Raw genomic sequence first — 25,760 nt, 5'->3', positions numbered from 1 at the left:
GACTGAGCTAGTGGAATTTACAGCACAGAAGCAGTCAAGTGGTCAAAGGCCAGTAGTAGGCCTTAAGTATTTTGCTTCTATTTTTTTAGCAGATCCAGGAAACAATTTTGCGCAAGCCTGCTGTAACGCTTAGCTGCATATTAATTAGGACTACTACCCCCAGCAGATAGATACTGTAGGCAGCGTATAATATTATGTATACTGTTTCCCTCTGGCGGGATGACGGCGCTGATGTAACGGAGACAGCAGATCCAGGAAACAATTTTGCGCAAGCCTGCTGTACGCTTAGCTGCGTATTAATTAGGACTACTACCCCCAGCAGATAGATACTGTAGGCAGCGTATAATATTATGTATACTGTTTCCCTCTGGCGGGATGACGGCGCTGATGTAACAGAGACAGCAGATCCAGGAAACAATTTTGCGCAAGCCTGCTGTAACGCTTAGCTGCGTATTAATTAGGACTACTACCCCCAGCAGATAGATACTGTAGGCAGCGTATAATATTATGTATACTGTTTCCCTCTGGCGGGATGACGGCGCTGATGTAACAGAGACAGCAGATCCAGGAAACAATTTTGCGCTTACGCACTTACTACAGAAATAAAAGAGCCAATTATAATAAGAACAATACTGCAATGCCACCCCATATTAAGATTAGTCACTTCAACAATACCAATAGCACCACTTTAAATCATAAGACTAATATTATACCACCAAAAGATAAAACCTCTAGTCCTAAGAACAAAACACTTCCAATACCAACTACACAAGATATTAGAAATATTACATTAAATGGTACATCAGGGACCAATTTATTAGACTCCTCCCCTAATCCAACAAGAAATGAACTGGGTTTGATTACGGATATACTAGGAAGTCCTACAGACCTAATGCAATTTTTACAAACAAAAGAATCATGTGATTCCAATACCACACTTAGGGATGAAGTTCCAGCTGAAAATGCTTCCAGTTGGAAAATCATCCCCAATCCAACAATATCCCCCCAAACAGATCTAACATTATCCTCTCAAGTAGATTCCATCAATCCCTTGAAACCTTTTTTAGAAGAAACGAACAATGGTTCCCAAACAATCGAAGACTGATGAATGACAGCTGAAAGCTGCCCCTGATTGGTCCCTGCGCTGAGCCAATCAGAGGCAGCACTCACTCACCCATTCATGAATTCATAAATGGGTGAGTGAGAGCTGCCTCTGATTGGTGAGGCTGTTACCAATCAGAGACAGCCCATTCAGCAGGCGGGGATTTTAAATCCCCGGCTGCTGAATACTACTCATAGCAGTTCAGGAGAACTGCCGGCCGGCCGCGGCTGAACTCCGTCTGCCGGGACAAGGTGAGTATTTTTTTTTTTTACTTTTTACACATTTTGGGATGAATTTCAGGGAAGGGCTTATATTTTTAAGCCCTTCCCGAAAATTCATCCCACGCTCGCCGGCAGCCCATTGCTTTCAATGGAGCCGGCTGTATTGCCGGCTCCATTGAATTCAATGGTCAGTGCTCGTTTATTCGAAACGAGTACCGCGTGGTGCTCGTCTCGAGTAACGAGCATCTCGAGCACCCTAATACTCGAACGAGCATCAAGCTCGGACGAGTATGCTCGCTCATCTCTAACAGTGAGGGTGATTAATGAGTACAAAAGGTTGCCACGGGAGGTGGCTGAGTTCTTCCTCAATGGAAGCCTTCAAGCAGGCTGGACAGACATCTATCTGGGATAATTTAGTGAATCCTACATTGAGCAGGGGGTTGGACCCGATGACCCTTGGGCCCCCTTCTAACTCTACGATTCTATCATTTAAAGGGTAAAAAGGTTTTGAGGAATCAATTGTAAGTAAAGTAAGCCAAATAAATTAAATGTTGTCCAATTATATGAGTAGATAATAGCAGACAAAAAAAATGGTCTGACACAAGCTGTGTCAAGTGATTGAAGCAATATACTCAGTATCAATTTTCATGTCAGAAATCAGAATAAAAATAAATAACACTATTAGCTCATACATTTTATAGTTTATTATTAGATATGTTATATTTTGGATTAGACAATATAAGTAAAGCAGTCTCTAAGATCCATTAGAAAAAAACACAAAAGCTGTACTAAAAGCTATCTATCTATCTATCTATCTATCTATCTATCTATGTATATATTAAAAATTGAATGTGGTTTAATTAGTAGCGAAATATATTTTTTGCTGTAGAAATTTGGATATTTTGTTTTTGCTAAACAATCTTTAAATGAAATAAATAAAAATTTACTTAAAATTAGTACATAGTAATATGTTAACTCAACTTCCGTTTTTTATTTAGCAAAAGCTTTGCATGTTTTTGAAATTGTGAAATTTGAAAATATTTCCAAAAAGTCTATATGATGCAAAATATCCGATGACAGTGACATCATTGTAAGAAATTTCAGTTTAACTTCGGTCATTGATGTTCTTAATCTGTTCTTGATGAGAAGGATCGCTCTGCAGCTCGTAGCCATCATGGAAAGGTAGATTCTTAGGGCATTTCCTATATTAACAAAGGTATCCTTTACGTTTCTATCATGTAATCGTTTTAAAGGAATAATTTGTTGCAGGTGTTAGGGTCATAGTCTAAAAAAAAAACTTTTACGAACTTGCCAGACTGAATCAGTTTATCTTCCAAATAACTCTCGAGATCATTGGGATAATCACTCAGCAGCTTCATGGCTTCACAGCGAATCGCTTCAGGAGTAAGGATGTCTAGTTTGCCAAGGAAATCGAATCGTGAGCAAATTAACGCATAATTGGAAAGTCACAATTCAAGTGAAGCTGAGAATGAATCATAAATGTATTATAATACATTTGAATTATTGTAATTGAAGCATATGTCTGTATAAAAATTGCTGCCTGTCAGTAAACTTTCAATCACATCCAGTGTTCTTGTGGTGGAGGTTATTTCCGAGCTCAGCCTATATAAACAAACTAATTTAAAACCCAAAGATATAACTTGGAAAGCAAACTTTAAGCTTTCACTAAGGCCTCTTTCACAAAAGCTACAAAATTTTGCTACAAAATCATTGTTACAAAAAGCATGTATGTGAAGCTCTTTCACATCAGCAATGTTTTGTAGCCTGAAAGAACCTATTGTAGCGAGATTTTGTAGCCCTTGTGAAAGAAGCCTAAGACCACTTCCACGTGACAATATCGCTGCTATGTTCACACAATTTTGCAGTGTCAGTGATGCTTTTTTCTTGGGAAAAATGTAGCATTAAGTCACTGCTAACCACGATTTTCTCACACGATAAAATCACACAATTTTGTAGCGAGAGAGTTAATAGGGCTTTCTAATGTTAAAAAAAAATCATATTACATGAAATTGCAAGTTCGTGCGATAAACAAGGAGGCTCCATAGGGAAATATTGGCTACAAAAAAATCACGCTTGTATAGAGCATGCCACAATTTTGTAGTTTCGTAATGAAGCAGGCTACAAAACATCACTCATGTGAAAGCACCCAAAGGAAAGCATGGGCTCCACATACATGCGGTTTGTAGCACTGTTGCATTACTACAAAATCATGCAAGAAAATTGCCCATGTGGAAGCAGCCTAACAGTTTGATGTGCAAAATTTTTTCATGCAAAACCCTATTTTCAATCATTTCAATGAGCTTGTTGCAGATAGTTATCAATAAATAGTTGGTGTGTCCAGATCCTCTATTCGTGTGCTTCTGAACATGTAAATGTAAAATTTTACATTGGTACACATACAGGTCAGTTATATTCCCTAGGCGTTATGGTTTCTGAAAAAAAAAATCTTGTGTATCACAGATTTCCGCACATCTTTTCTTACTTAGAATTGAATATTGAAGTTGCAACCTCTTTACTTTTCCTATTTAAGATGTAAAGAATAGTCGTGGCTAATTTCATTTTTGTCCGGTACAGATGTGTGTTTTTAGTTACATTACATAGGGATGACTTTCTTTGGTGCTTAGAATTGAATAATCAAATTGCAACCCCTTTACCTTTCCTATTTACAACCTAAAGAATGGTTGTGCCAAATTTAAGTTTGTGCAATACAGATGTGTGTTATTAGTTACATTACATAGGGGGTCTCTTACTTTTGCACTTAGAATTGAATAATCAAGTTGCAACCCCCTTACTTTTCCTATTTATGACTTAAAGAATGTCCGTGGAAAATTTCAAGTTTGTGCGGTACAGATGTGTGTTTTTAGTTACATTACATAGGGGTTCACATACTTTTGCACTTAGGATTGTGCCATGTGCTATGGAGTCTTATTAACCAAAGCTATGTGGGCTGTCTTTATATTTGTGTCTTGTCTTTCTCGTCAATTATTTTAATGTATACCTACTAAAAGTTATATTTTAAGAGGGACCTTATACTTATAATTGTTCCTTTTACAGGGAACAATTATTATTCAGTTTATCACTAGATTGTGTAAAATTGAATGGTAATTGTTCAGTGAAAATGCTGCCAGCAAATGAACAATGAACGATAAGTTGTCCACTTATCATTCATCGTGTAGTTTCTGAACGCATAAAAAGCAAATGATCAGCAATGATCAGCCTGTGTGAACAGACAGTTGTTCATCTGTGATCTACTGCCTGTTTACTGTAAATGGAGCACAGGCTACTGGAAGTCGTCTTTGGTGTGCTCTATCTCTATTCACTGAGCGATTATCTTCCTGTGTGAAAGCACAGGAGTCATAATTGCTGGGAGAACTGTCTAAAAGAACACTAAGGTTCCCACTCCACGTGTCTATATATATATATATATATATATATATATATATATATATATATATATATATAATATCTAGACCCTTATTTAAATTTGTGGATTTCTACCTTAAAAATTTGGTGGTGAACCTGCCCTCATTGGAGGTTTTGATGTGATTAGATGGGTTACGCTTGAAAACAGATATGATCTTGGTCATAATGGATGTTTAGTCATTATACACCAGCATCAGACAGTGAAGACCCACTGATAAATGTCCTGGGTGAGGACAGCAGTAGGGGGAATTTAAGAAACCTTTACAAATATGGAGGAGATGGTGAAACAGCTGGTGCAAATGGATGTACAACAACAGGAGACTAAGCAACTCCTAATGAAGCAAATGGCTACACTGATTGAGTCAGTAAGGGCTGAAGAGAAAATAGCATCACTAAGCCAAAATCTCAGTACAATGCCCTATGAAACTGAAATAATTGCTACTGACAACTAAATGCCCACTGACAGTAAAAGTGCAAAGAAAAGAAAAGAGAAAGACCAATGCTTCTAGCAAAACAGAAGGCATTAGTGCAGACCCTGAGGTACAAAGTGAGACAGGCCGTGAACACTTATTAAGACTTCAGATGAAAGCAGAAAGTGCATCTGTTTTAACCCCTTCAAGACATGGCCTATTTTGGGCTTAAGGACGCAACAATTTTTGCAGATTTTCTTCTCCGTTTATCAAAAGTCATAACTTTTTTATTTTTCCGTTGACGCAGCCGTATGAGGGCTTGTTTTTTGCGTGGCGAACTGTAGTTTTTATTGGTGCCACTTTTGGGTACACAGACTATATTGTAAAACTTTTTTATTTTTTTTTTATGATAGCAGGGAGAGAAAACGCATCAATTCTGCCATAGATTTTTTTATTTTTTTTTACAGCGTTAATCATGCAGCATAAATGAGACATTCCATTTTTTCTGCGTGTCGGTACGGTTACAACAATACCAAAATTCTTACATTTTTTTTAGGTTTTCCCACTTTTCTGCAATAAAACCCCTTTTTTTTGGAAATCTTTTTTCTATTCTAAATTGCTGCATTCAAAGTCCTGTAACTTTTTTATTTTTTGATGTACGGCACTCTATGAGGGCTTATTTTTTGCGAGACGAGCTGTAGTTTTTACTGGTACCATTTTGGGGTACATATGGCTTTTTTGATCACTTTTATTGCGTTTTTAGTGAGGCAAAATGCTAAAAAATTAGGATTTTGCCTCAGTTTTTTAGCGTTTTTTTTTTGCGTTTTTTTCCGTGCACAGTCAAAAGCATGTGCATCTTATTGTACACATCGTTACGGACGTGACAATACCAAATATGTGGGGTTTTATTTTTTTTTTACCTTTTTTTATGCTAATCTGAGAGAAAGCATAAAAAAATGTTTTTTTTACTCTTTTTGTAACATTTTTTTAAATTCATTTTTTTAATCTTTGTTTTTTTTACACTGTTTGTGTCCCTCTGAGGGACTTTAACCACTGCCCTGATGATCGCTCTCATAAGGCATGGCAGAGCTACTGCTCTGCCATGCCTTATCGCTTATACAGCGATCTCAGGCATAGGCAATACAGGACGCCAGTGTCTGGCATCCTGTTGCCATGGTGACAGGCCGGGCTCTCGCGATGACATCGCGAGTTCCAGCCAGAGACACAGAGGGAGCGCGATCCCTCTGTGATCTCTTTCCCTGCCGCGATCTACTTAGATCGCGGCAGGGAAGGGGTTAACAGCGGGGGGCGCATCTCCGATGCCCCCCCGCTGTTGCAGCGGGACGCCGGCTGTGACTGACAGCCGGCTCCCGCTGCGGGATAGCGCGGGATCATATGTGATCCCGCGCTATCTCCAGGACGTAAGTTTACGTCCTGTTGCGGGAGGTACCAGGCTGCCAGGACGTAAACTTACGCCCTGCAGCGGGAAGGGGTTAAAGGAGAATGAGCAACTCAGAAGATTAGCTAAAACTGAAACTAAAGACAGGGTGTTGCTGGAAGAGGAAACGATGCAATGTAAACAGGACTGTATGAAACTGTAAATGAAAATCCAAGAGTTAGAGATGACATGCTGAAAGTTAGAAAAAGATTCTTTGGATGCACAGAATCAAACTACAGAGTTGCATAATCAGGTTGCAGAGTTGGAGAGTTGGAGAGGCAGCTTGCAAAGAGAAATAGTAAATGGGAGTCTCAGATAACTGAGCTCAAAGAAAAGCTGAAAATAGAGAAAGCTGCTTGCAGCTGGGCAGAGAAGCAAACAAAGCTTTTGAAAAACATATTGGACTTCAAGGAAAACCAGGAGGAACTCCAGGAGCATCCCATGTCCAAGCTACAGATGAGTTTTGATGATGAAGCGGAAGAATACGAAGCTGAAATCCAGGAGCTTAAATAGAATCATGCTCTAGTTATGGAAAAACTACCCAAACTATTAAAGCAAACTGAAAAGGAGAAAGAAACCTTGGAAAAGACCAAGTGGGCTTTGGAAAGGGAGTGTACTGAGCTGACCCATAAGGTGAAAGGGTTATTGGAAGACAAGTGTAAGTCTTAATGCAAAAGAAATGCAGTAGAGGTTTAGCTACAAGTAAAAATCACTGAAAGTGACAGCGTGCACACAGAGCTGTCTGAGAAGATTAACAGACTGCAGGGGGAGCTGGAAGCTCAGAGTGAAGAGTCTCAAAAGGTGGTGCAAGAAGAGACTCACCAGAGGCTTGACTTTAGTGCATACCTGAAGACAATGCAAGATGAGAAAATGTGTTCCTCAAGCAGTTAGAAGAAAATGCAGAAACTAAGAGAAACCTGGCAAAACAGATTTCAACACGTTAGGCTCAGGTGTCAGATCTGGAAAGGAAGGTGGAGAAGACTGCTACATGCAGGGATTCTGTGGAAGAGCAGAAGAGAGAAATTCAAAGAGAATTAGAAGCTACAAATCAATATAGTATGAATAAAAAGCAGCTGCTTATGATAAACTTGTGAAATTTAAAACAAGTCTTCAGCTGGAATTTGAAGATGTTAATGTGGAGCATAGTCACCAATGTCAGATTGCGTCCAAACTAGTGAAGAAACAGACGCTGTGTGAACAAGGAATTACTGGAGAGAAAATCAGGTCTGCAACATACGCCACTGAACATGAGCTTGCTGAAGAAAGGGCTCATTAGAAAGAAACCAAACTTTTAACCTTGACACCCTGAAAGTGCAGAGGAAAAGGCTGTTTTTCTAGGGATCATTAAGAAGTTGCACGTAAAGATGAAACACTGGGAAACAAATAGTCGTGTTATTGAAAGGAAGGTTCAGAGACTAGAGACGTCTAGGACCCAGTTTAGACAGAAAAGATCATGTTAAAGAATCTTAAAAAAGGGATACAAGCAGTAAACGATGCTTACAAGGTGAGGCTGCGGAAGCTGAGGAGGCCTCAGAAACGGCAGCAAAAATCTTGAAAAAACTGTAGTAAGATATTGCTTTCAAGTCTGGACAATTGGAAACCCTGCAGCAAGAGAATAATGACCTCAAAAAGCAAACCCAGAAGGTGAAGAAACAGTTTGTCCAACAGAAAGTAACAGTAGAAGCCTATTGGAGAGATGCTGGCTCCAAAAACCAACTCATTAGTAAACTGAAAGCTACCAAGAAAAAGTTTGGATTCAGAGGTAAAGGAACTTACAAGAAAGTTAATAGCTATAACCGATGATAACACTGTGCTAAAAGAGGAAATAGAACTGTTACAAAGTGAGGCCAAAAAAAAAAATAACAGAACCGAAACAGAGAATGAAGAGACTGGGTTCAGACTTGATAAGTGCTCAGAAGAGGATGCAAGTCAAACACAAAGCATATGAGAATGCAGTTTGGATGCAGAGCCAACGTCTTCAGGAAGCACTGACTGAAAAGGAAAGAATGGAGTCTGAACTCAATAAACTCAAAGTGCAACTTTCTGAAGGAATCAGCAGTCAAGCTTTTCAAGAAAAGCTGAATGGATTAAAAAATGAATTAGAGACTGTAAACTATAGCAAGGCCATGCTGGAATGTGATTTACAAGAAGTAATATTGTTCACCAACCAGGAACTTGAAGAATTTTGAGAGAAGGTTCCTGAGCTGGAAAATGAGCTGCAGGAATCTTGTGACTTTAAAAGGAAAATTAAAAAAGTATATATAGAAACTGACACTGGAATTAGAGCATGAATGAGGGAAGCTGACTAGACTTGAAGCTGCTCTGGCAAAGAGAGAAGCAATTTGGACAAGACCTTGGCATAAATTTAAAGGGGTTGTCTCGCAGCAGCAAGTGGGGTTATACACTTCTGTATGGCCATATTAATGCACTTTGTAATGTACATCGTGCATTAAATATGAGCCATACAGAAGTTATTCACTTACCTGCTCCGTTGCTAGCGTCCCCGTCGCCATGGATCCATCTAATTCTGATGTCTTCTTGCTTTTTTAGACGCGCTTGCGCTGTGCGGTCTTCTTCCTGGTGAATGGGGCCACTCGTGCCGGAGAGCTGGTCCTCGTAGCTCCCCCCCGTCACGTGTGCCGATTCCAGCCAATCAGGAGGCTGGAATCGGCAATGGACCGCACAGAGCCCACGGTGCACCATGGGAGAAGACCCGTGGTGCATCGTGGGTGAAGATCCCGGCGGCCATCTTGGTGAAGGAAGAAGAAGGAAGACGTCGCAGAGCGGGGATTTGGGTAAGTAATAAAATTTATATTTTTTTAACACATCCTTTGGGGTTGTCCTGCGCCGAACGGGGGGGCCTGTGGAAAAAAAAAACCCGTTTCGGCACGAGACAACCCCTTTAATTTTCTCATGCATAGTTTTTGAGAAATGATAAACTTGGCATATTATAAAATGATTACTAAATGTTATATATGGTTAAGATATCAACTCAGAGATACTCCTACTCCTGCTATTTCCCATATGTTCAGGAGATGATAAGCAAAAGACAAAATCTTCCTACTTTCAAGAATATCACCTTCTTTAGTCACATAGCACTTAACCACAAACTAGAGAAAAGGTCACCATTACCTGATTTCATGGAATCTTAAAGTCATCAGTATTCTTAAATGCTACCTAATTTCTCAATTATTTCCCTTCTTTTTAACATCCCTGAAGCTTATGAGCTTGGTCTCTAAAAGGACAAAAGGGATACCTGCTCTCTCTTTGCCTATCCCAAGGTCCTCCCCAAGATGAACCTACATTGTGAAATACAAGGCTGTCCATTGTAGATCACAAGCTCCAGAATGCTGGATCTACTCAGGACAACTTACCGATTCAGGTCTTGTCTTTTCCTATACTGTATGCTAGATTAAAGGAAAGTAATAGTGCGATAACATGTGTATTCAATATAAGTTTACATAGATTTAGTTAACATATATCAACAGTACAAATGCTCAAAATGATAGTCTGAATTATATACAAAATGTTTCTTAAGCCCCATTTATATGGGATGAATGTTGGGCAAACGATGCCCGATACTCATCCCTGTGTGTACTCGCGCTATGCTGTTGCATAGGAGCGATTATCATTGGCTCTCAGTGGGGCATCAGGAGGGGATTTCGCTCCCCGCTCTCCCCAGCCCATCGCCATTCAATTAACACAGCAGCCGTTTAGTACTGAACGGATGCTGTTTATACTGAAGGATCATTGTTCAGCTTATCTTTCATCATTTAGGCTGCATAAACTAAGAAAGATGAACTGAACAATGATCCTTCAGTGTAAACAGCAGCCATGCAGTACTGAACGGCCAATGTGGTAAGTAAATTGAGAGCGGCATGGGAGAGTGAGGAGAGAAATCTCCTCCAGCTGTCTCAGCCCTCTACTGGCCGCTCTGTCAGAGAGCCAGCAATACTTGCTCCTGTGTAACAGCATGGGAGCGAGTATGTGCGGGGACGAGTATCGGGCATCGGCTTGCCTAACATTCATCCTGTGTAAATGGGCCTTTAGGGTAATAATGGATTTCCACAATTCATACAGTCCTTGATGACTTTTAGGGTTTCTTTTCCACACATTGCATATGATAATTTGTCAGAAGCATTAATTGTCATAACATGACTATCAGATTCTAATTGTGATGTAGGTTCAATTGAAGTTTTTCCTGAAAAACATTTACAATTAGTCTGGAGAATTCTTTCAAAGATCACAAGCAAAACTTTTCTCACTATGCAGAAACCAAAATCAGAAGTTTAACTTGTAGAAATACATGAAATATTCCAGATATCATTCTACCTAGTCCTTTAAACCAATTAAGGGGATTAAAAAAAAAACAAACACCATTCTGACCATGCTAAATCTAATTCAGAGCTTCTTGATGTTCTATATCATGGGTAACCTGCAAGATTCTGAAGGGGTCAACGTAATTACAAAATGTTGGGCTTACAGTTTGACAGAGACCTCCCTGTGATACTGTGATATAGTCTAACACCACAATGTGTTGATTAGTTACTAGAGATGAGCGAGCGTACTCGGAAAAGCACTACTCGCTCGAGTAATTTGCTTCATCCGAGTATCGCTGTGCTCGTCCCTGAAGATTCGGGTGCCGGCACGGAGCGGGGAGCTGCAGGGGAGAGCGGGGAGGAACGGAGGGGAGATCTTTCTCTCCCTCTCTCCTGCCCGCTCTCCCCTGCTCCCCGCTGCGACTCACCTGTCAGCCGCAGCGGCACCCGAATCTTCAGGGACGAGCACAGCGATACTCGGATAAAGCAAATTACTCGAGCGAGTAGTGCTTTTCCGAGTACGCTCGCTCATCTCTATTAGTTACCAATATTAACTGTTTGATGATATTGACACCCAAAATGCTTACACTAAACAAAGACCCAGTAATGTTATCAAAAGCATCTCCCAATGCTTTTATGAGCTGCGTGTTTCTCACTGAATTCAACATCCATCCAAGTGGACTACCCAATGCCACATCTGTTTTCCATGCCCAATTTGTATGCATGAAATGCACATTCTTCTCGTCTACATAACGCTTAAGTAACATATACCTAGGTATGTTCTGAAAGGGAATTCATAATCTTCCCATATCCATGTAGCCAGTTCTAACTTAGCTAGTGTATAAGTCCCACCTGCTCTCCTAGATATCCATCTAAAAGCTTAACTTCCACACACTGCCTAAACTCCTTCAGGAAGCCGAATCTGCTTCTCATAGATAAAAGCATCCACAATAGAAATCAGCAGTCTAGTATCATAAAAGATGCACCAAGAGTGATCTGTATAAGTAATAATTGCTTCATAATACCTTGAAGAATCACAGGGGCACAAAGGCTAATTAGTACTTGAACTATGGACTTATATGCAGTTCCATCATCCAACTGACCAGGTTCCTTTAACTCTTCCTCATCTATGAAATATCTACCAATGTCTCTACAATGTCTTCTGTTACCTAAAGGAATTTTAACTGCATATGGCCAAGTTGAATTATGTATTTCTCTTAGAAAAATTGGAGGAGCCTTTTTTATTTCAGTGTTCCCAGTCTTGAATTTCTAAATTATACTGTACAGAAAAACTAATCTTCCATTTTTAAGTATGGATTTCTCCTAATTCCAATAAACTAACAGGTTTGCTATACCATTTTCCATCCTCATCCTTTCATTAAATAAGCTTATCTACGGAACCTTTGTTGGTTGATTCACTTGCCACCAAGGGTATTTTTCCCACTTGGTTACAGGCAATACTATTGCAATCTTACTTGGTCCTTCATCCAAGGACAAAGGTGGAAGATTCCAGCATGCATGTGTAAATAATTATTGCTCTGTCAATGGTGATGCAAAGTAAGGCCTTAGTCAGACGGGCGTTTTTCAGCCGGAGTTCCGCGTGGCCGGCCTGCAGTGGGTGTGAAGGGGGTGTGAGTCAGACCTGCCCCCTGATTGGCTCAGGGCAGCTTTGAGTCACACCCCCTTCACACCCACTGCAGGCCGGCCACGCTGTACTCCGGCTGCCGGGACAAGGAGAGTATATATATATATATTTTTTTTTACACTTTTCTGGATGAATTGCAGGGAAGGGCTTATATATTTAAGCCCTTCCCGACAATTCATCCCGCGATCGCCAGCAGCCCATTGCTTTCAATGGAGCCGGCTGTATTGCCGGCTCCATTGAATTCAACGGGCAAACATCGTTCTTCTCTGCCACAGCTGTTACAGCTGTGGCAGAGAAGAATGATTTGTCTTCTATATGTTCTCAATGGGGTCGGCGCTGCTGGCGCCGGCCCCATTGAGCGCATATAGAGAAGAAAACAGGAATCGCAGATCGCAGATAGGTGCGATCTGCGATTTCTGTTCTATAATTTATCGGACGAGCGCATAAAAAGCGCTCATGTGTCCGACACCATTGCAAAGCAATGGTTTAAAAAAATCGCCGGACGCATGCGCATGCGCAAATCGCGCGAAAAAACGCCCATCTGACTAAGGCCTAAGAGACGTTTTAGCTGAGACAGAAGTATGTGAACATATCCAAAAATCAGATACGTTTTTTTATATGTAATACAATCCCATTATTCTTAATGAGCTTAAAGAATGATATGTTCGAAAATAATGCAGACAATATGTGTATTAAAATCATGAAGTACTTGTTGTAGAAAATTGAAGAACTGTTTTATGCATACCCATGCTCCCATAATATCCTCCTGCTTTTCTGTGTATATCCCTCATTACCTCATTATGGAGGAGGTCAGGTCATGTTAAAAAAAAAATAAATAAATAAATAAATATAAATATATATATATATATATATATATTGTATGTATTCATGTGTATATGTACAGCATGTGTATATATTCCCTGAAAATGGTTACACATGGCTCGGTGACCTCTGGTTAGTTCTCATGAACTGTGGATCATTTGTGCAGGAAAAAGTGTCATGATAGACTGTATCCCTCCTAGACAGGAGTTGCATTTGCGGAGATCACTAATAATGTAGTGCCTAATTTCCCTGATGAAAACAGTTGGTGATTCTGTCATAGAAGGAAATTAGATTCGTCTGGCATGACTTGTTTGTTACAAACTCATGCTGGCTCTGGTTAATTACTCCATTTTTATCCAAGTACTTGCATACATGCTGTTTAATATTTTGTTCAAAGATCTTTCTGGGTATAGAAGTCAGACTCACAGGCCTGTAGTTTCCTGGATCCACCTTCTTCCCTTTTTTGAAGATAAGGACAGCATTTGCTCTTTTCCAATCTTCTGGGACTTTTCCTGTTCTTCAGGAATGTTCAAAGATTATGGCGAGTGGTTCAGCAATTACCTCCGCTGCTTCCTTTACTATCCTATGATGTAATTCATCTGGACCTTGAGACTTGAAAACATTTAAGTTATCTAAGTGTTCCCTCACCATCTCTCTGTTTATAGATAGCCTGCATTCTTCCATTAGCACAGGGAAGATCAGTTGATGTTACATCTACTTTCTGAGAGAAAACAGATACAAAGTAGGAATTTATAAGTTCCACCTTCTCAACATCATTTTTAACCAATTCACTATTTCATCCTGTAAGCATCCAATAGCATTTTTGACTTTTCTTTTGCTTTTGACATACCCCCTAAATCTTTTTTATTGCTTTTGGCTTCTGTTGCCTCAATCCATTATTAGCTTTCGCTTTTCTAACACTTGCCCTGCAGTTTATGCAGACTGCATTATATTCTTCTTTAGATATTCCCCCTCTTTCCATTTGATAAACATATTTTTCTTCGTTTTTAACGTGTGTGCACATTTTGTGTTCAACCATCATGGTCTCTTTAAATGCTTCCCAATCTTCCTTCTTGTAGGGATTGTTAACAATTGTGCCTTGAGAATCTCATTTCTCAATATTTCCAAACCTTCTTGGACATTTCTATCCTTAAGAACATCCAGCTATTGGACTATTCCCACCCTCTTTCTGAGTTCATTAAAATCTGCCTTTCTGAAATCCAACCTTGAGTTCTGAGTTTTCTCAGGTGTTCCTCCCCTTTTTATCTAAAATTCAAGGATAGCATGATCACGGCCTACTAAGGTCCCAGCCACCCTTACTTCCTCAACCATTTCCTCCCTGTTGTTAAGAATTAGGTCCAAGATTGCAGATCCCCTTGTTTTCTTTTCTACCTTTTGGAGGATAAAGTTTTCAGCAAGAGAGGATAAGAATTTGTTGGACCCATTACTTTTACCTGAGAGAGATTCCAAACAAATGCTTGAATAGTTAAAATCTCCCGTGATCACTATGTCATGCTTTTTTGACAGCCTGGCCAGCTGATGTAGAAAGAGTTCATCAATATCTTCTGCTTGTCCAGGTGGCCTATATTAAATGCCTACAATAGTGTCCTTTCTGTATTCTTGTATTCTTACACAAACCGTTTCTACAGAACTACCTTACTCTGAAGTTTGAATCTCTGTGGAGATGAATGTTTTCCTAACATACAACGCAATACCTCATCCCCCTTTTTTTAGGTCTGTTTCTTATAAATAAGTTGTATCCTTCAAGCCTTGTATTCCAATCATGTGTATCATTCCACCAAGTTTCCGTGATGCCTATGACATCATATTTCTCATCCTGTGTTAGTAGCTCCAATTCTCCTTGTTTGTTTCCCATGCTCTGTGCATTTGTGTAAAAACATTTTAGATTTTGATTGGTGTCTCTTGCTCCTCTACTTTCCTTCTGAATTATTTGTCCTTGTTCCTTCTTTTCATTTCTAATAGTAAGGTTCTCAAATGTATTAATTAGCTGTATATTTTTACCTGGCCTTTCACTTCCCTTCAAATATTGTTCTAATTTAAAGCTCTCCTAATGAGTGAAGCAAGGCGCCCACCAAATATATCCTTACTTGTTTTTGTAAGGTGCAAGCCGTCTCTAGCAAGCAGTCCATCATATAAGTAATTCACACCATGATCTAGAAATCCAAATCTTTGCTGACAGTATCATCGGCGTAGCCAGCTGTTTACCTCTAGAATCCTGGTTTATCTTCTTATTCCATGGTCATTCACTGGAAGGATGGATGAGAAGACCACTTGTGCTCTTAGTTCCTTCACCTTATTGCTGAGGTCTTCAGAGTCTCTGCAGATAGTTGCAAGGTCCTTTTCTGCAATGTCATTTGTCCCTACATGTATTAGTAGGATTGGGTGCTGTAGGACTGAAGAGTCTTGACAGCCTATCAGACACATCTTTGATTTGTGCACCTGGAAGACAGCACACCTCTTGTGAGGTGTCAGGTCTGCAGACAGCGGCCTCTGTTCCTCTCAATAGGGAATCCCCCACAACCACCACTCTCCTTTACTTCTTTACAATAGCACTTCTTTTTCTCCATTCAAGAGGAGTCTGTGTGCTTACTACACAGTTCTTTGTGGGTAGAGTCATTTCTTGCTGTACCTCTTTCTCCTCTGTTCTGTTTTTTGCGGGTAGAGTCATTTCTTGTTGTACCTCTTTCTCCTCTGCTCTGTTCTTTGTGGGTAGAGTCATTTCTTGCTTGTTCTCCTCTGCACTGTTCTTTGTGGGTAGAGTCATTTCTTGCTGTACCTGTTTCTCTTCTGCTCTGTCCTTTGTGTGTAGAGTCATTTCTTACGTTACCTCTCTCTCCTTCTGCTCAGGAACCAGTACCAGACCCACCTGTGTGAGAACCTGGTACTGGTTCCCGAGCAGTATGGGTGCTGGCTGACTCTTGATCCTCCTGCTTCTTTGGTCACATGCTTCCATTCCTCTGCCTCTGCAGGTACACTGGACATTTCATTTCCTTCAACATTTTGAAGACTTTCTTTTGCTCTATCAAGGAAATCCTCAACTTCCTTAATGAGTTTCTATGTAGGTATTCTCTCCTGAAGACTATGCACCTAACCTATAAGATACTACTAAGTGTACAACTTATGCACCGTTAGGCACAAGGTCTGTCGATGTCCTCTGAGCAGCTAGAACTGGCTAATCCCGGCAATCTTCCCACTTACAGTGATTCATTGCTCTTCCCAGAATGCACAGGGAATATGCAAATGATCTTTCTGCAGCTCCAATCTCTGGGCCATATACAATAGTGTTAGATTACCTTACAGTTGCTCGAAGAATAGTATATGCGAGTATGTTTTGTGTTTTTGTCACAGGTATTCTCATGCATCAAACCAGAACAGAACTAAAGATGTGTTTGTAAATTTGCTGTAATGTTTTTTGCAAAGCCCCTACATAAGAAGTAAAGTATTTTTAGCTGTTGAGGAAATATAGGTCTGTCTTTGGGGGTGCCCCAAAGAGTACCTGATAAGAAATAAGGCCTGTTTTCTTCTGTATTACTCTTATAGATTATAAGGCTATGGGAAGACACTCTGTCCATGGCTTTTGTGTCTCTTCCATGGCCTTTGCAAGTTTTGATTCTAATATATCATTTAGATATTCCACCTTACCACTGCTTTGAGGGTTAAAATGAGTGTGAGATGCTTGCTTTATTCCTGGTGCCTTCCTAACTTCCTGAAACACTTCTGAAGTGAAGTAAGTTCCACTGTCACTCTCAATTACCTCTGCTACTTCATACCTGCAAACTACTTCTGATAGAATTTTCTTAGCCATTGTCTTTGCATTGGCTTTGGCACAAACTCAAGCCTTTGGCCACACCAATAACACATAAATGCAAACAAGACAAGCCTTTGGAAGCTAAAGAAAATCGATTTGCAATAGCTGAAATGGGAACAAGGGCTTAGGTGTGTATTTTAGAGGGACCTTCACAGTCTTTCTGGCATTATGACAAGCACAAATGACATATCCCTGTGCCAACCTGGCAGCAGCATTGTGGAACCCTGAGGCTACCCAGTGTTGTTTAACCAAACTCATTATAGCTTCCTTGGATTGATTTGTTGGCCTATGGAACAGGGCACAGGTCTTTGGGTGGAGGATTCTAGATAAGCATATCCTGGCACCCATTTTCTATAGCCCATCCACATCTCAAAACCCTGTCACTTTTGTCCATTCTTTTTCTTGAGCAGTAGCCTGCTCCTGAAGTTTTTGTAAGAATTGTAAAATCACCCTACCTAACACAGATTGCACTGTGCATATTATTCACAGAGAGGGGTAATATTGCGACAGCTTTAGCCACTATTACTTCTATTACCTTCTATTTCCTTAGTTTGTTCATTCATGTGAGCATGTAATAATAATAATAATAAACTTTATTTGTATAACGCCAACATATTCCGCAGCGCTTACATAGACAGGGGGGATACAGAAAGACAAAAGTACAAACATTACAGAACCACGGTTACATAGTAATCAATTGATGGAAACAATAGGGATGCGGGTCCTGCTCCAACGAGCTTACATACTACGAATAGTGGGGTGATACAGAAGGTTAGGGGCTGGAGATGTGCACGGTATGGCGAGGTGGAGAGTGAGCGATGTTAAACACATAGACAATGGTCAGACATTTAGCCGTGTGACGGCAGAAACAGTATGACTGCAGAAGCGGTTGATGATGGCTAGCAGGGATTGCAGTCAGTAGGTCAAGGAGCATGTTATCAGGCGGAGTACAGAGGGGTTTGTTTAGGGAATGCGGAATGCCTCCCTGAATAGGTGCGTTTTTAGAGCATGCCTGAAGTTCTGCAAGCCCTGGATTGCTCGGGTAGCCTTTGGTTTCGTTAGCAGAGCGGAGAGCCCGGGTTGGTTGATGGATTGAGATGAGGGAGGCGATATAGGGGGGCGCTGCGCTGTGGAGGGCTTTGTAGATGAAGGTAGCGAGTTTAAATTGAATTCTGTATTTAACGGGCAGCCAGTGCAGTGACTGGCACAGGGCAGAGGCATCTGAGTAGCGGCTGGATAGGAAGATGAGCCTGGCTGCCGCATTTAGGATGGATTGGAGAGGGTAGAGTCTGGTGCAGGGGAGGCCGATCAGCAACGAGTTGCAGTAATCGAGCCGGGAGTGGATGAGGGCAACAGTAAGCATTTTTAATGTGTCCACGGTGAGAAAAGAGCGGATTCTTGCAATGTTCTTGAGGTGCAGCTGACATGTTCGGGCGAGAGATTGGATGTATGGGGTAAAAGAGAGATCAGAATCGAATATGACCCCAAGGCAGCGGGCATGTTGTCTAGGAGTTATGGTGGTGCCACACACTGAGATGGAGATGTCAGGATGAGGTTGGTTAGTGGAGAGTGGAAATACCAGTAAGTCAGTTTTAGAGAGGTTTAGTTTTAGGTAGAGAGAGGACATGGTGTTAGAGACAGTAGACAGACAGTTGGTGATGTTTTGGAGTAAAGGTGCAGAGATGTCACGAGAAGAGGTGTATAGATAGGTGTTGTCAGCATACAGGTGGTATTGGAGGCCAAATCTCCTGATGGTTTGTCCAATAGGGGCTGTGTAGATAGAGAAAAGAAGGGAGCTGAGGACCGAGCCCTGGGGGAGCCCAACAGCAAGGGGAAGAGGAGGGGAGGTAGAGTCAGCAAAGGAGACACTGAAGGAGCAGTCAGATAGGTAGGAGGAGAACCAGGAGAGAGCAGTGTCCTTTAGGCCAATGTAGCGTAGCATACTGAGGAGGAGTTTGTGGTCAACAGTGTCAAATGCTGCGGAAAGGTCGAGGAGGATCAGTAGGGAGTAATCGCCCCTCGATTTGTCAGTAGGTCATTGGATACCCTTGTAAGGGCAGTTTCTGTCAAGTGTTGAGGTCGGAAGCCAGACTGTAGGGGGTCTAGGAGAGAGTGCTCTGATAGGTAGCTTACAAGGCGGGAGTAATCCAGGCATTCTAGTAGTTTGGATATGAAAGGGAGGTTTGAGATGGGTCGGTAGTTGGCAGTATCAGTCGCGTCCAGAGTCGGCTTCTTTAGCAGTGGGGATATGATGGCGTGTTTGAAAGAAGAGGGAAAGATGCCAGAGGTCAGAGAGAGATTGAATATAGTGGTGAGATGGGAGATGACCCCTGGGGAGAAAGAACGGAGGAGGTGTAAGGGAAGGGGGTCGCTAGCACAGGTGGTGGGGGGAGCAGAGAAGAGCAATTTGGCTTCCTCTGCCACTGGTCTGAGTACAGACAGTGAGCAGGAGCTAGATGCAGTGCTGACAAGACTAGGGTCAGGGCTAGTCTGGGATTGGGAAGTTATTTCCTGACGGATGTCATCAATTTTCTTTTTGAAGTAAGCAGCCAGCTCTTCAGCACTGAGATCCATCACCGGGGGCTGTGGTGTAGGGCTGAGAAGGGAGTGAAAAGTATCAAAGAGCCGTTTAGGGTTGTGCGATAGTGGGGAGACTAGATAAGTGATATAGACTTGTTTGGCATGGTGGAGGGCGAGGTTGTAGGTTCTGAGCATGAATTTGTAGTGGAGGAAGTCTGCGGACGTTTGCAATTTAGTCCACAGCCGTTCAGCACTTCTAAAGCACCACTGGAGGAAGCGCATTTGAGGCGTGAGCCAGGGTTGCCGCGTTCTACATCGGATAGCTCGGGTCCTGGGGGGCGCCGCTTCTTCGAGGGCATGTTTGAGAGCGGTGTTGTAGTGAGTGGCAGCTGGGTTGTGGCAGGCGAGGAGAGAGATAGGGGACAGAGAGGACTGTAGGGATTCAGCAAAGTCCTGGGTGTGAATGGCCTTAAGGTCCCTGTAGGTACGGTAGGTAGGTGGGTCTGGAGAGATGTTAGGGAGCGTGACAAAGAAAGAGAGGAGGTTATGATCTGAGAGCGGGAGAGGGGAGTTAGTGAAGTTGAAAGCAGAGCAGAGATGGAGGAAGACCAGATCAAGAGTATTGCCATCCCTGTGAGTGGGAGAGGCTGTGAGTTGAGAGAGACTAAGGAAGGAGGTGAGCGAAAGAAGCTGAGAGGCAGATGGGGAGTTGGGGTCATTAGTGGGGATGTTAAAATCACCTAAGATGAGGGTTGGAATTTCGCAGGATAGGAAGTGGGGGAGCCAGGCAGCAAAGTGGTCCAAAAACAGGCGAGCAGCACCTGGGGGGCGGTAGATAACTGCTACTCGCATGAACAGCGGACGGAAAAGCCGTAGCATATGTACTTCAAATGATGGAAAAGTGGGTGAGGGTACAGGGGGGATGACCTGGTTGGTACATTTCGGGGAGAGAAGAGCACCTACTCCTCCGCCACGCCTGTCATCTGGTCTCGGGGTATGGGAGAACTGCAGACCATTGTAAGACAGTGCAGCAGGGGAGGCCGTGTCAGACTGCTGTATCCACATTTCTGTGAGAGCGAGTAGACTTAAAGATTGAGCAGTAAAAAAGTCGTGGATGGTGGGGAGTTTATTACATGCTGACTGGCAGTTCCAGAGTGTACCTTTATGATACCTACCAGGAAAAGCTGTTGCAACAGTTACACCAAAAGGAGCAGTCAGAGAAATCATCACAGGCATAGAAGATTGCTTCAGTTCTTTCTTATAATTAAATTTTTCTTCCAGAACCACTACATCACTGTGTACATTCTGAATCTATGTCACCAACGGCGCACCTGCAGCTATGGAACATAAGGATGCTAAATCACTCCACATAGCATCATAATTTTGTTCAATTCTGTCTACACCCTTATAAAATCCTGTTGGATTCTTATAAGGGTCTTGCAGTGTACTTGCCATAATCAATTGCTCACTTTGAGTCCATGGTTTATTCCATATAATAGTCTCTGTATTATCATTTCTATCCACATTCCCAGGTGCTGGTAATGTTGTAAAAAGATATACTCCAGTCTCTGCAGGAGCAGTAGGAACTACGTATGTTACAGGAGCTACAGAGTGACCACCTGTCTATGCCGCAGTACAAAGAATAATTAACACCTTCACTATGTCGGTGAACTGTATTACACTTACATACCCATGAATTTGACCAAAGTGTCCATCTTCTTCCTCCCTGTCTCTCTCCTCCTTTCCCGGATCTATCTGTGGGTCATTTGTTAAAGTCCGTTGTTGTGATATAGCCCATGTTTCTGAAGTTTTTTTGTTCATCGTTCTAGAGGGAATCTTCATGTTAGGAACTGCTCTCTTCAACACTTACATGTTTTTCTCCAGTTCATTGCTTATATCTGCATTCTCTCTTCTGGTGTTTGTGTGAACTTTAGTTTTAGTGGCCTGATTTGTTGAACATCTACACCTGTACACTGGTGAGGTGGGATATAGCTACCCATATGACTTGCAGGAAATGGAGGATCTTATGTCAATTCTTGGGTACACAATTAAGGATTACTAAACTGTGATATAAGTGCTATAAGATGGAGATGATACCTGACCAACTGACACTGGAGTAATTTGTTGTATTGGACTTGTCAAACTGCCCAATAGGTCATCAACTGTTACCTAAAGAATTGATGATTTAGTGACCCCTGTAGACACTAGATCCTTGATCCGGGGATGAAACCCCAGCTGTTTTTAGGGAACCCAACAAAGCCACTCATGAGGAGGCCAGCAAAGTTGATGAATCCTGCGAGAGCTACTTTTTTGAGGGCTGCTTCGTCCTATTGGGGGACGAAGCAGCTGTGCAATCTCGTCTTCTTCATTACTGTGATTTTTAAGGGAATTGTGCTTTTCCGCTGTCTTAATCTATCCTTTAATCTATTTTCCACAACCATTTTTCTCTATCCAGCAATAATCTCTCTGTGTAAACTGTCCCCACCTTTCTGCATTAAGATAGTTTGTTTTAGCTATGTTTGCCTTTTTCAGAATCACATCTGCATCCTTGACTGCCAATTTTCCATGCTCTGTCTTAACTAGATACTTCATCATGGGTTTTGATTTCTGTCCCGATTGAATAAAGGCAGTTCCCACTGCAACTTTTAAGGGTAGTAATCCCTCTATTCAGTATTTGCTATGTAATTATCAATATAGTTCCCATCTACTGATCCACCTTAGAAGCCATTATTCTAGGGCGACAAGATGCAGATTCACTGCTCATAGTGGCATTACAATATACATGAGCCACAGAGTGATTATCATGGTCTCTTCCTGAATTATCCTCTGAATGTACATATGTATTCTGACATTCAATATTAATAAGCCACTGACGCATATACCAACTTGTTTCCACTATACATTTCCAATTTCTGTTCAGTGCATGTGGATAAGGCACAGCATGACAAAGAATATGAGCTGAACAAACAACTTATTTCCCCTGTGATAATATCCTCAAAGCCTAATATCTATATGCACCCCATCAAGAACCCAGGGAACTCCTGTTCTCTTTTTGAGTAAAGTCACAGCACATATGCATTCAAAGCAAACCATTTAAATAGCCTAGCCATAGGGTATCACTGCTTCCTATTCTAATACACTCTATATGACAACCACAATGCCATCAAACAAATGGAGAGACAATACACTAACAAAACCTTCAGTACAGTGTAAATTTATCCACCTAAAGGTAGATTTACAAGTGTATATTTTATTCATACTCTTCTGATTCGCATAATGCCTATAAGTAAATAATTACCTCAGCTTAAGGCCAAGCTCACACGACCGTATTGTAATTGTGTCTTACATGGGCTCCGTACACTTTTTTTAAAGTCGTTTTATTTATTAATAATAAGCAGTTTGTGAAATACAGAGTAAGAAGAACTTTGTACGATACATAGTGATATGAGTATGAACAGAATCAAGCTTTAAATTAACACAGATTTTGTTACTGTATCTCTCAGGCTGTTCGATTGTATATTTGTAACAATAAACTTTTGAACTTATAAAAAAAATGAAATCGGATTCTGCTCTTCCTTATTCTGGAACTTTGGGGATTGAAAGTTGCAGGTTTTCAGGCGTTTGTCAGTGGGGGGGGGGGGGGGGGGTGTTAGGAGGTGGGGAGGGGGAGGAAGGGGGTTAGCTTAGGATAAGTTTAGATTTCAATCAATGATCAGAGTGGAGTGAGAGTCTAACCAGGCTCCCCATACTTTTTGGAATTTAGTCGGGCAGCCTCTATTTTGGTATATGATTTTTTCATATGAGGTTACAGTATTTACGGTTTGGATCCAGTGTGGGTCCGAGGGGGGCTCCGTTGCCATCCATTTTGTGGCTATCTCTTTACGGGCCAGGAATAATGTCCTTTCAATAAAAACGCGAGTATGGTATGGCCACACCTCCTCCTCCAGCAAGCCGAACAGCGCCACCTTAGGGTCCAATTCGATGGATAGTGGGGGCCGTAAAAGTGAATTCACAAGGTTTGTCACTTTTGACCAGAAGTCCTTGACGAAATGACACTCCTAGATCAGGTGCCAAAAGTCCGCCTTCGGTTGGCGGCATCTCTGGCATGAATCTGAGGTGGTACTGCGCATTTTATGTAAACGGTTGGGAGTAAGGTAGGCTTGGTGTATAATGTATAATTGGATTAGTTTATTGTTTACGGCTGGTGACACTGACAGGTGGGATTCAGAGATATCCTGCCACTCCTCAGGTGTGAGGGAGGTGATGGTGAGTTTCCATTTGTCGTATGCTGGGAGTGGGTTGGGATCTATTTTAGCTGGGAGGAGGTGTGTATATAGGGCTGATATTAGGCCTTTGGGTCCTTGGGATTTGAGGATGCCTATTGTGGGGAACTTGGATATACGGGCCGAGGGGGGAGGGAATTGGGAGTTTAGTGCATGTCTTAGTTGGAAAAATCTGAATAGTTGGAGGTGTGGGGCCTGCAGCTTATTGCGCAGTTGCGTGAATGTGGGGAGTATTCCATCTATATATATATCTTTTAGTGCTTGTACCCCCTGGGCGATCCAGTACTGTGGGTCTGGAACGGACTGTAGTGCAGTAAGGCCGGGGTTATTCCAGAGGGGGAGTTCTGGTACCACCCCCTGGTAGCTCTGCAGTGTCTTTACTTCTTTCCATACGCTGAGAGCCAATTTATGAAGCGGGGTTAGTTCAGTGTTTTTGGTGCATTCTGGAAATTCAAAAAAATTCAGGAGGTTATGTCCAGTTACTTGTTTTGCAAGTTGTTTGTCTGCCATAGGCAGTTCTTTTTCTAGGACCCAAGCTCTGATGTTTCACAATTGTCCCGCTAGGTAGTAGAGCCGGAGGTCCGGGAGGGCCATTCCGGCTTGCTCTTTGAGTCTTTGTAAGGTAGATAGGCTCAACTTGGAACGAGAGGAATTCCAGATGAATGTTATTATTAGGGAATTTAAAGACTTGAAGAATCGCTTGGGGACACTCACTGGCATGTGCTGTAAAATATATAAGCATTTGGGTTGGATGACCATTTTGATGAGGTTTATACGCCCAGCTACAGAGAGTGGCAGCTTAGCCCATCGTTTCAGTTTATATTTTATGTTCTCTAAAAGTGGGTTTATGTTGTCTGCTATTGCATTGTTATGGTCATATGACAGGAGCATCCCCAGGTATTTGAATGTTGAGACTGGTTTTAGTCCATATCGTGCGACGCAGGGGTCATTTCTTGGGCTAGTCTCTGTGTAAAGGATTGTTGATTTGGACCAATTGACATATAGTCCGGAAAAGTGGGAGAATCTATCTATGTGCGTCATGGCTTGGGCAAATGAGTTTGATGGGTTCGATAGAAATAGGATTGTGTCATCTGCATATAGTCCCAGTTTGCTTTCAAGGTCTGACCATTTAATGCCGGTTACACTGGGGGCGCTTCTCAGTCGGATCACCAATGCCTCAATGGCTATGGCAAATAAGGCCGGAGATAGAGGGCATCCCTGTCGGGTGCCTCTTGTCAATTGGAATTCCGCCGATGGGATGCCATTGACGACTACATTTGCGCTCGGGTTTTGACCCATTGTTGGAAGTTAGGTTCGAATCCAAAACGGATCAAACAGGCTTCCAGAAAGGCCCACTCCACAGAGTCAAAAGCTTTTGCCATGTCAAGTGAGACCAGAGCCCAGGGCATGTTATATTGCTTACCTAATTAGATAGCTGTTTGGACTCTGCGGATGTTTATGGTCGTGGATTTTCCCGGCATAAAGCCCGTCTGATCGGGGTGTATGATGGAAAGGATCACCTGGTTCAGTCTAGTGGCCAGAATTTTGGTCAGGATCTTATAATCTGTGTTTACTAGTGATATAGGCCGATAAGAGCCGCAGTCTGTAGGGTCCTTCCCAGGTTTCAGGATCACTACTATAGAGGCTTTATAGAATGAAGGTGGGAGTGCTTTGTCTAGTTGTGCTTGGTTTAGTACCTCAAGAAGTTGTGGGCCTAGTTGTTCGTA

Source organism: Eleutherodactylus coqui, chromosome 1 (genome assembly GCF_035609145.1).
Source record: "Eleutherodactylus coqui strain aEleCoq1 chromosome 1, aEleCoq1.hap1, whole genome shotgun sequence".
NCBI classification, from domain to species: domain Eukaryota; kingdom Metazoa; phylum Chordata; class Amphibia; order Anura; family Eleutherodactylidae; genus Eleutherodactylus; species Eleutherodactylus coqui.
Note: the sequence above shows the minus strand (reverse complement) of the source record.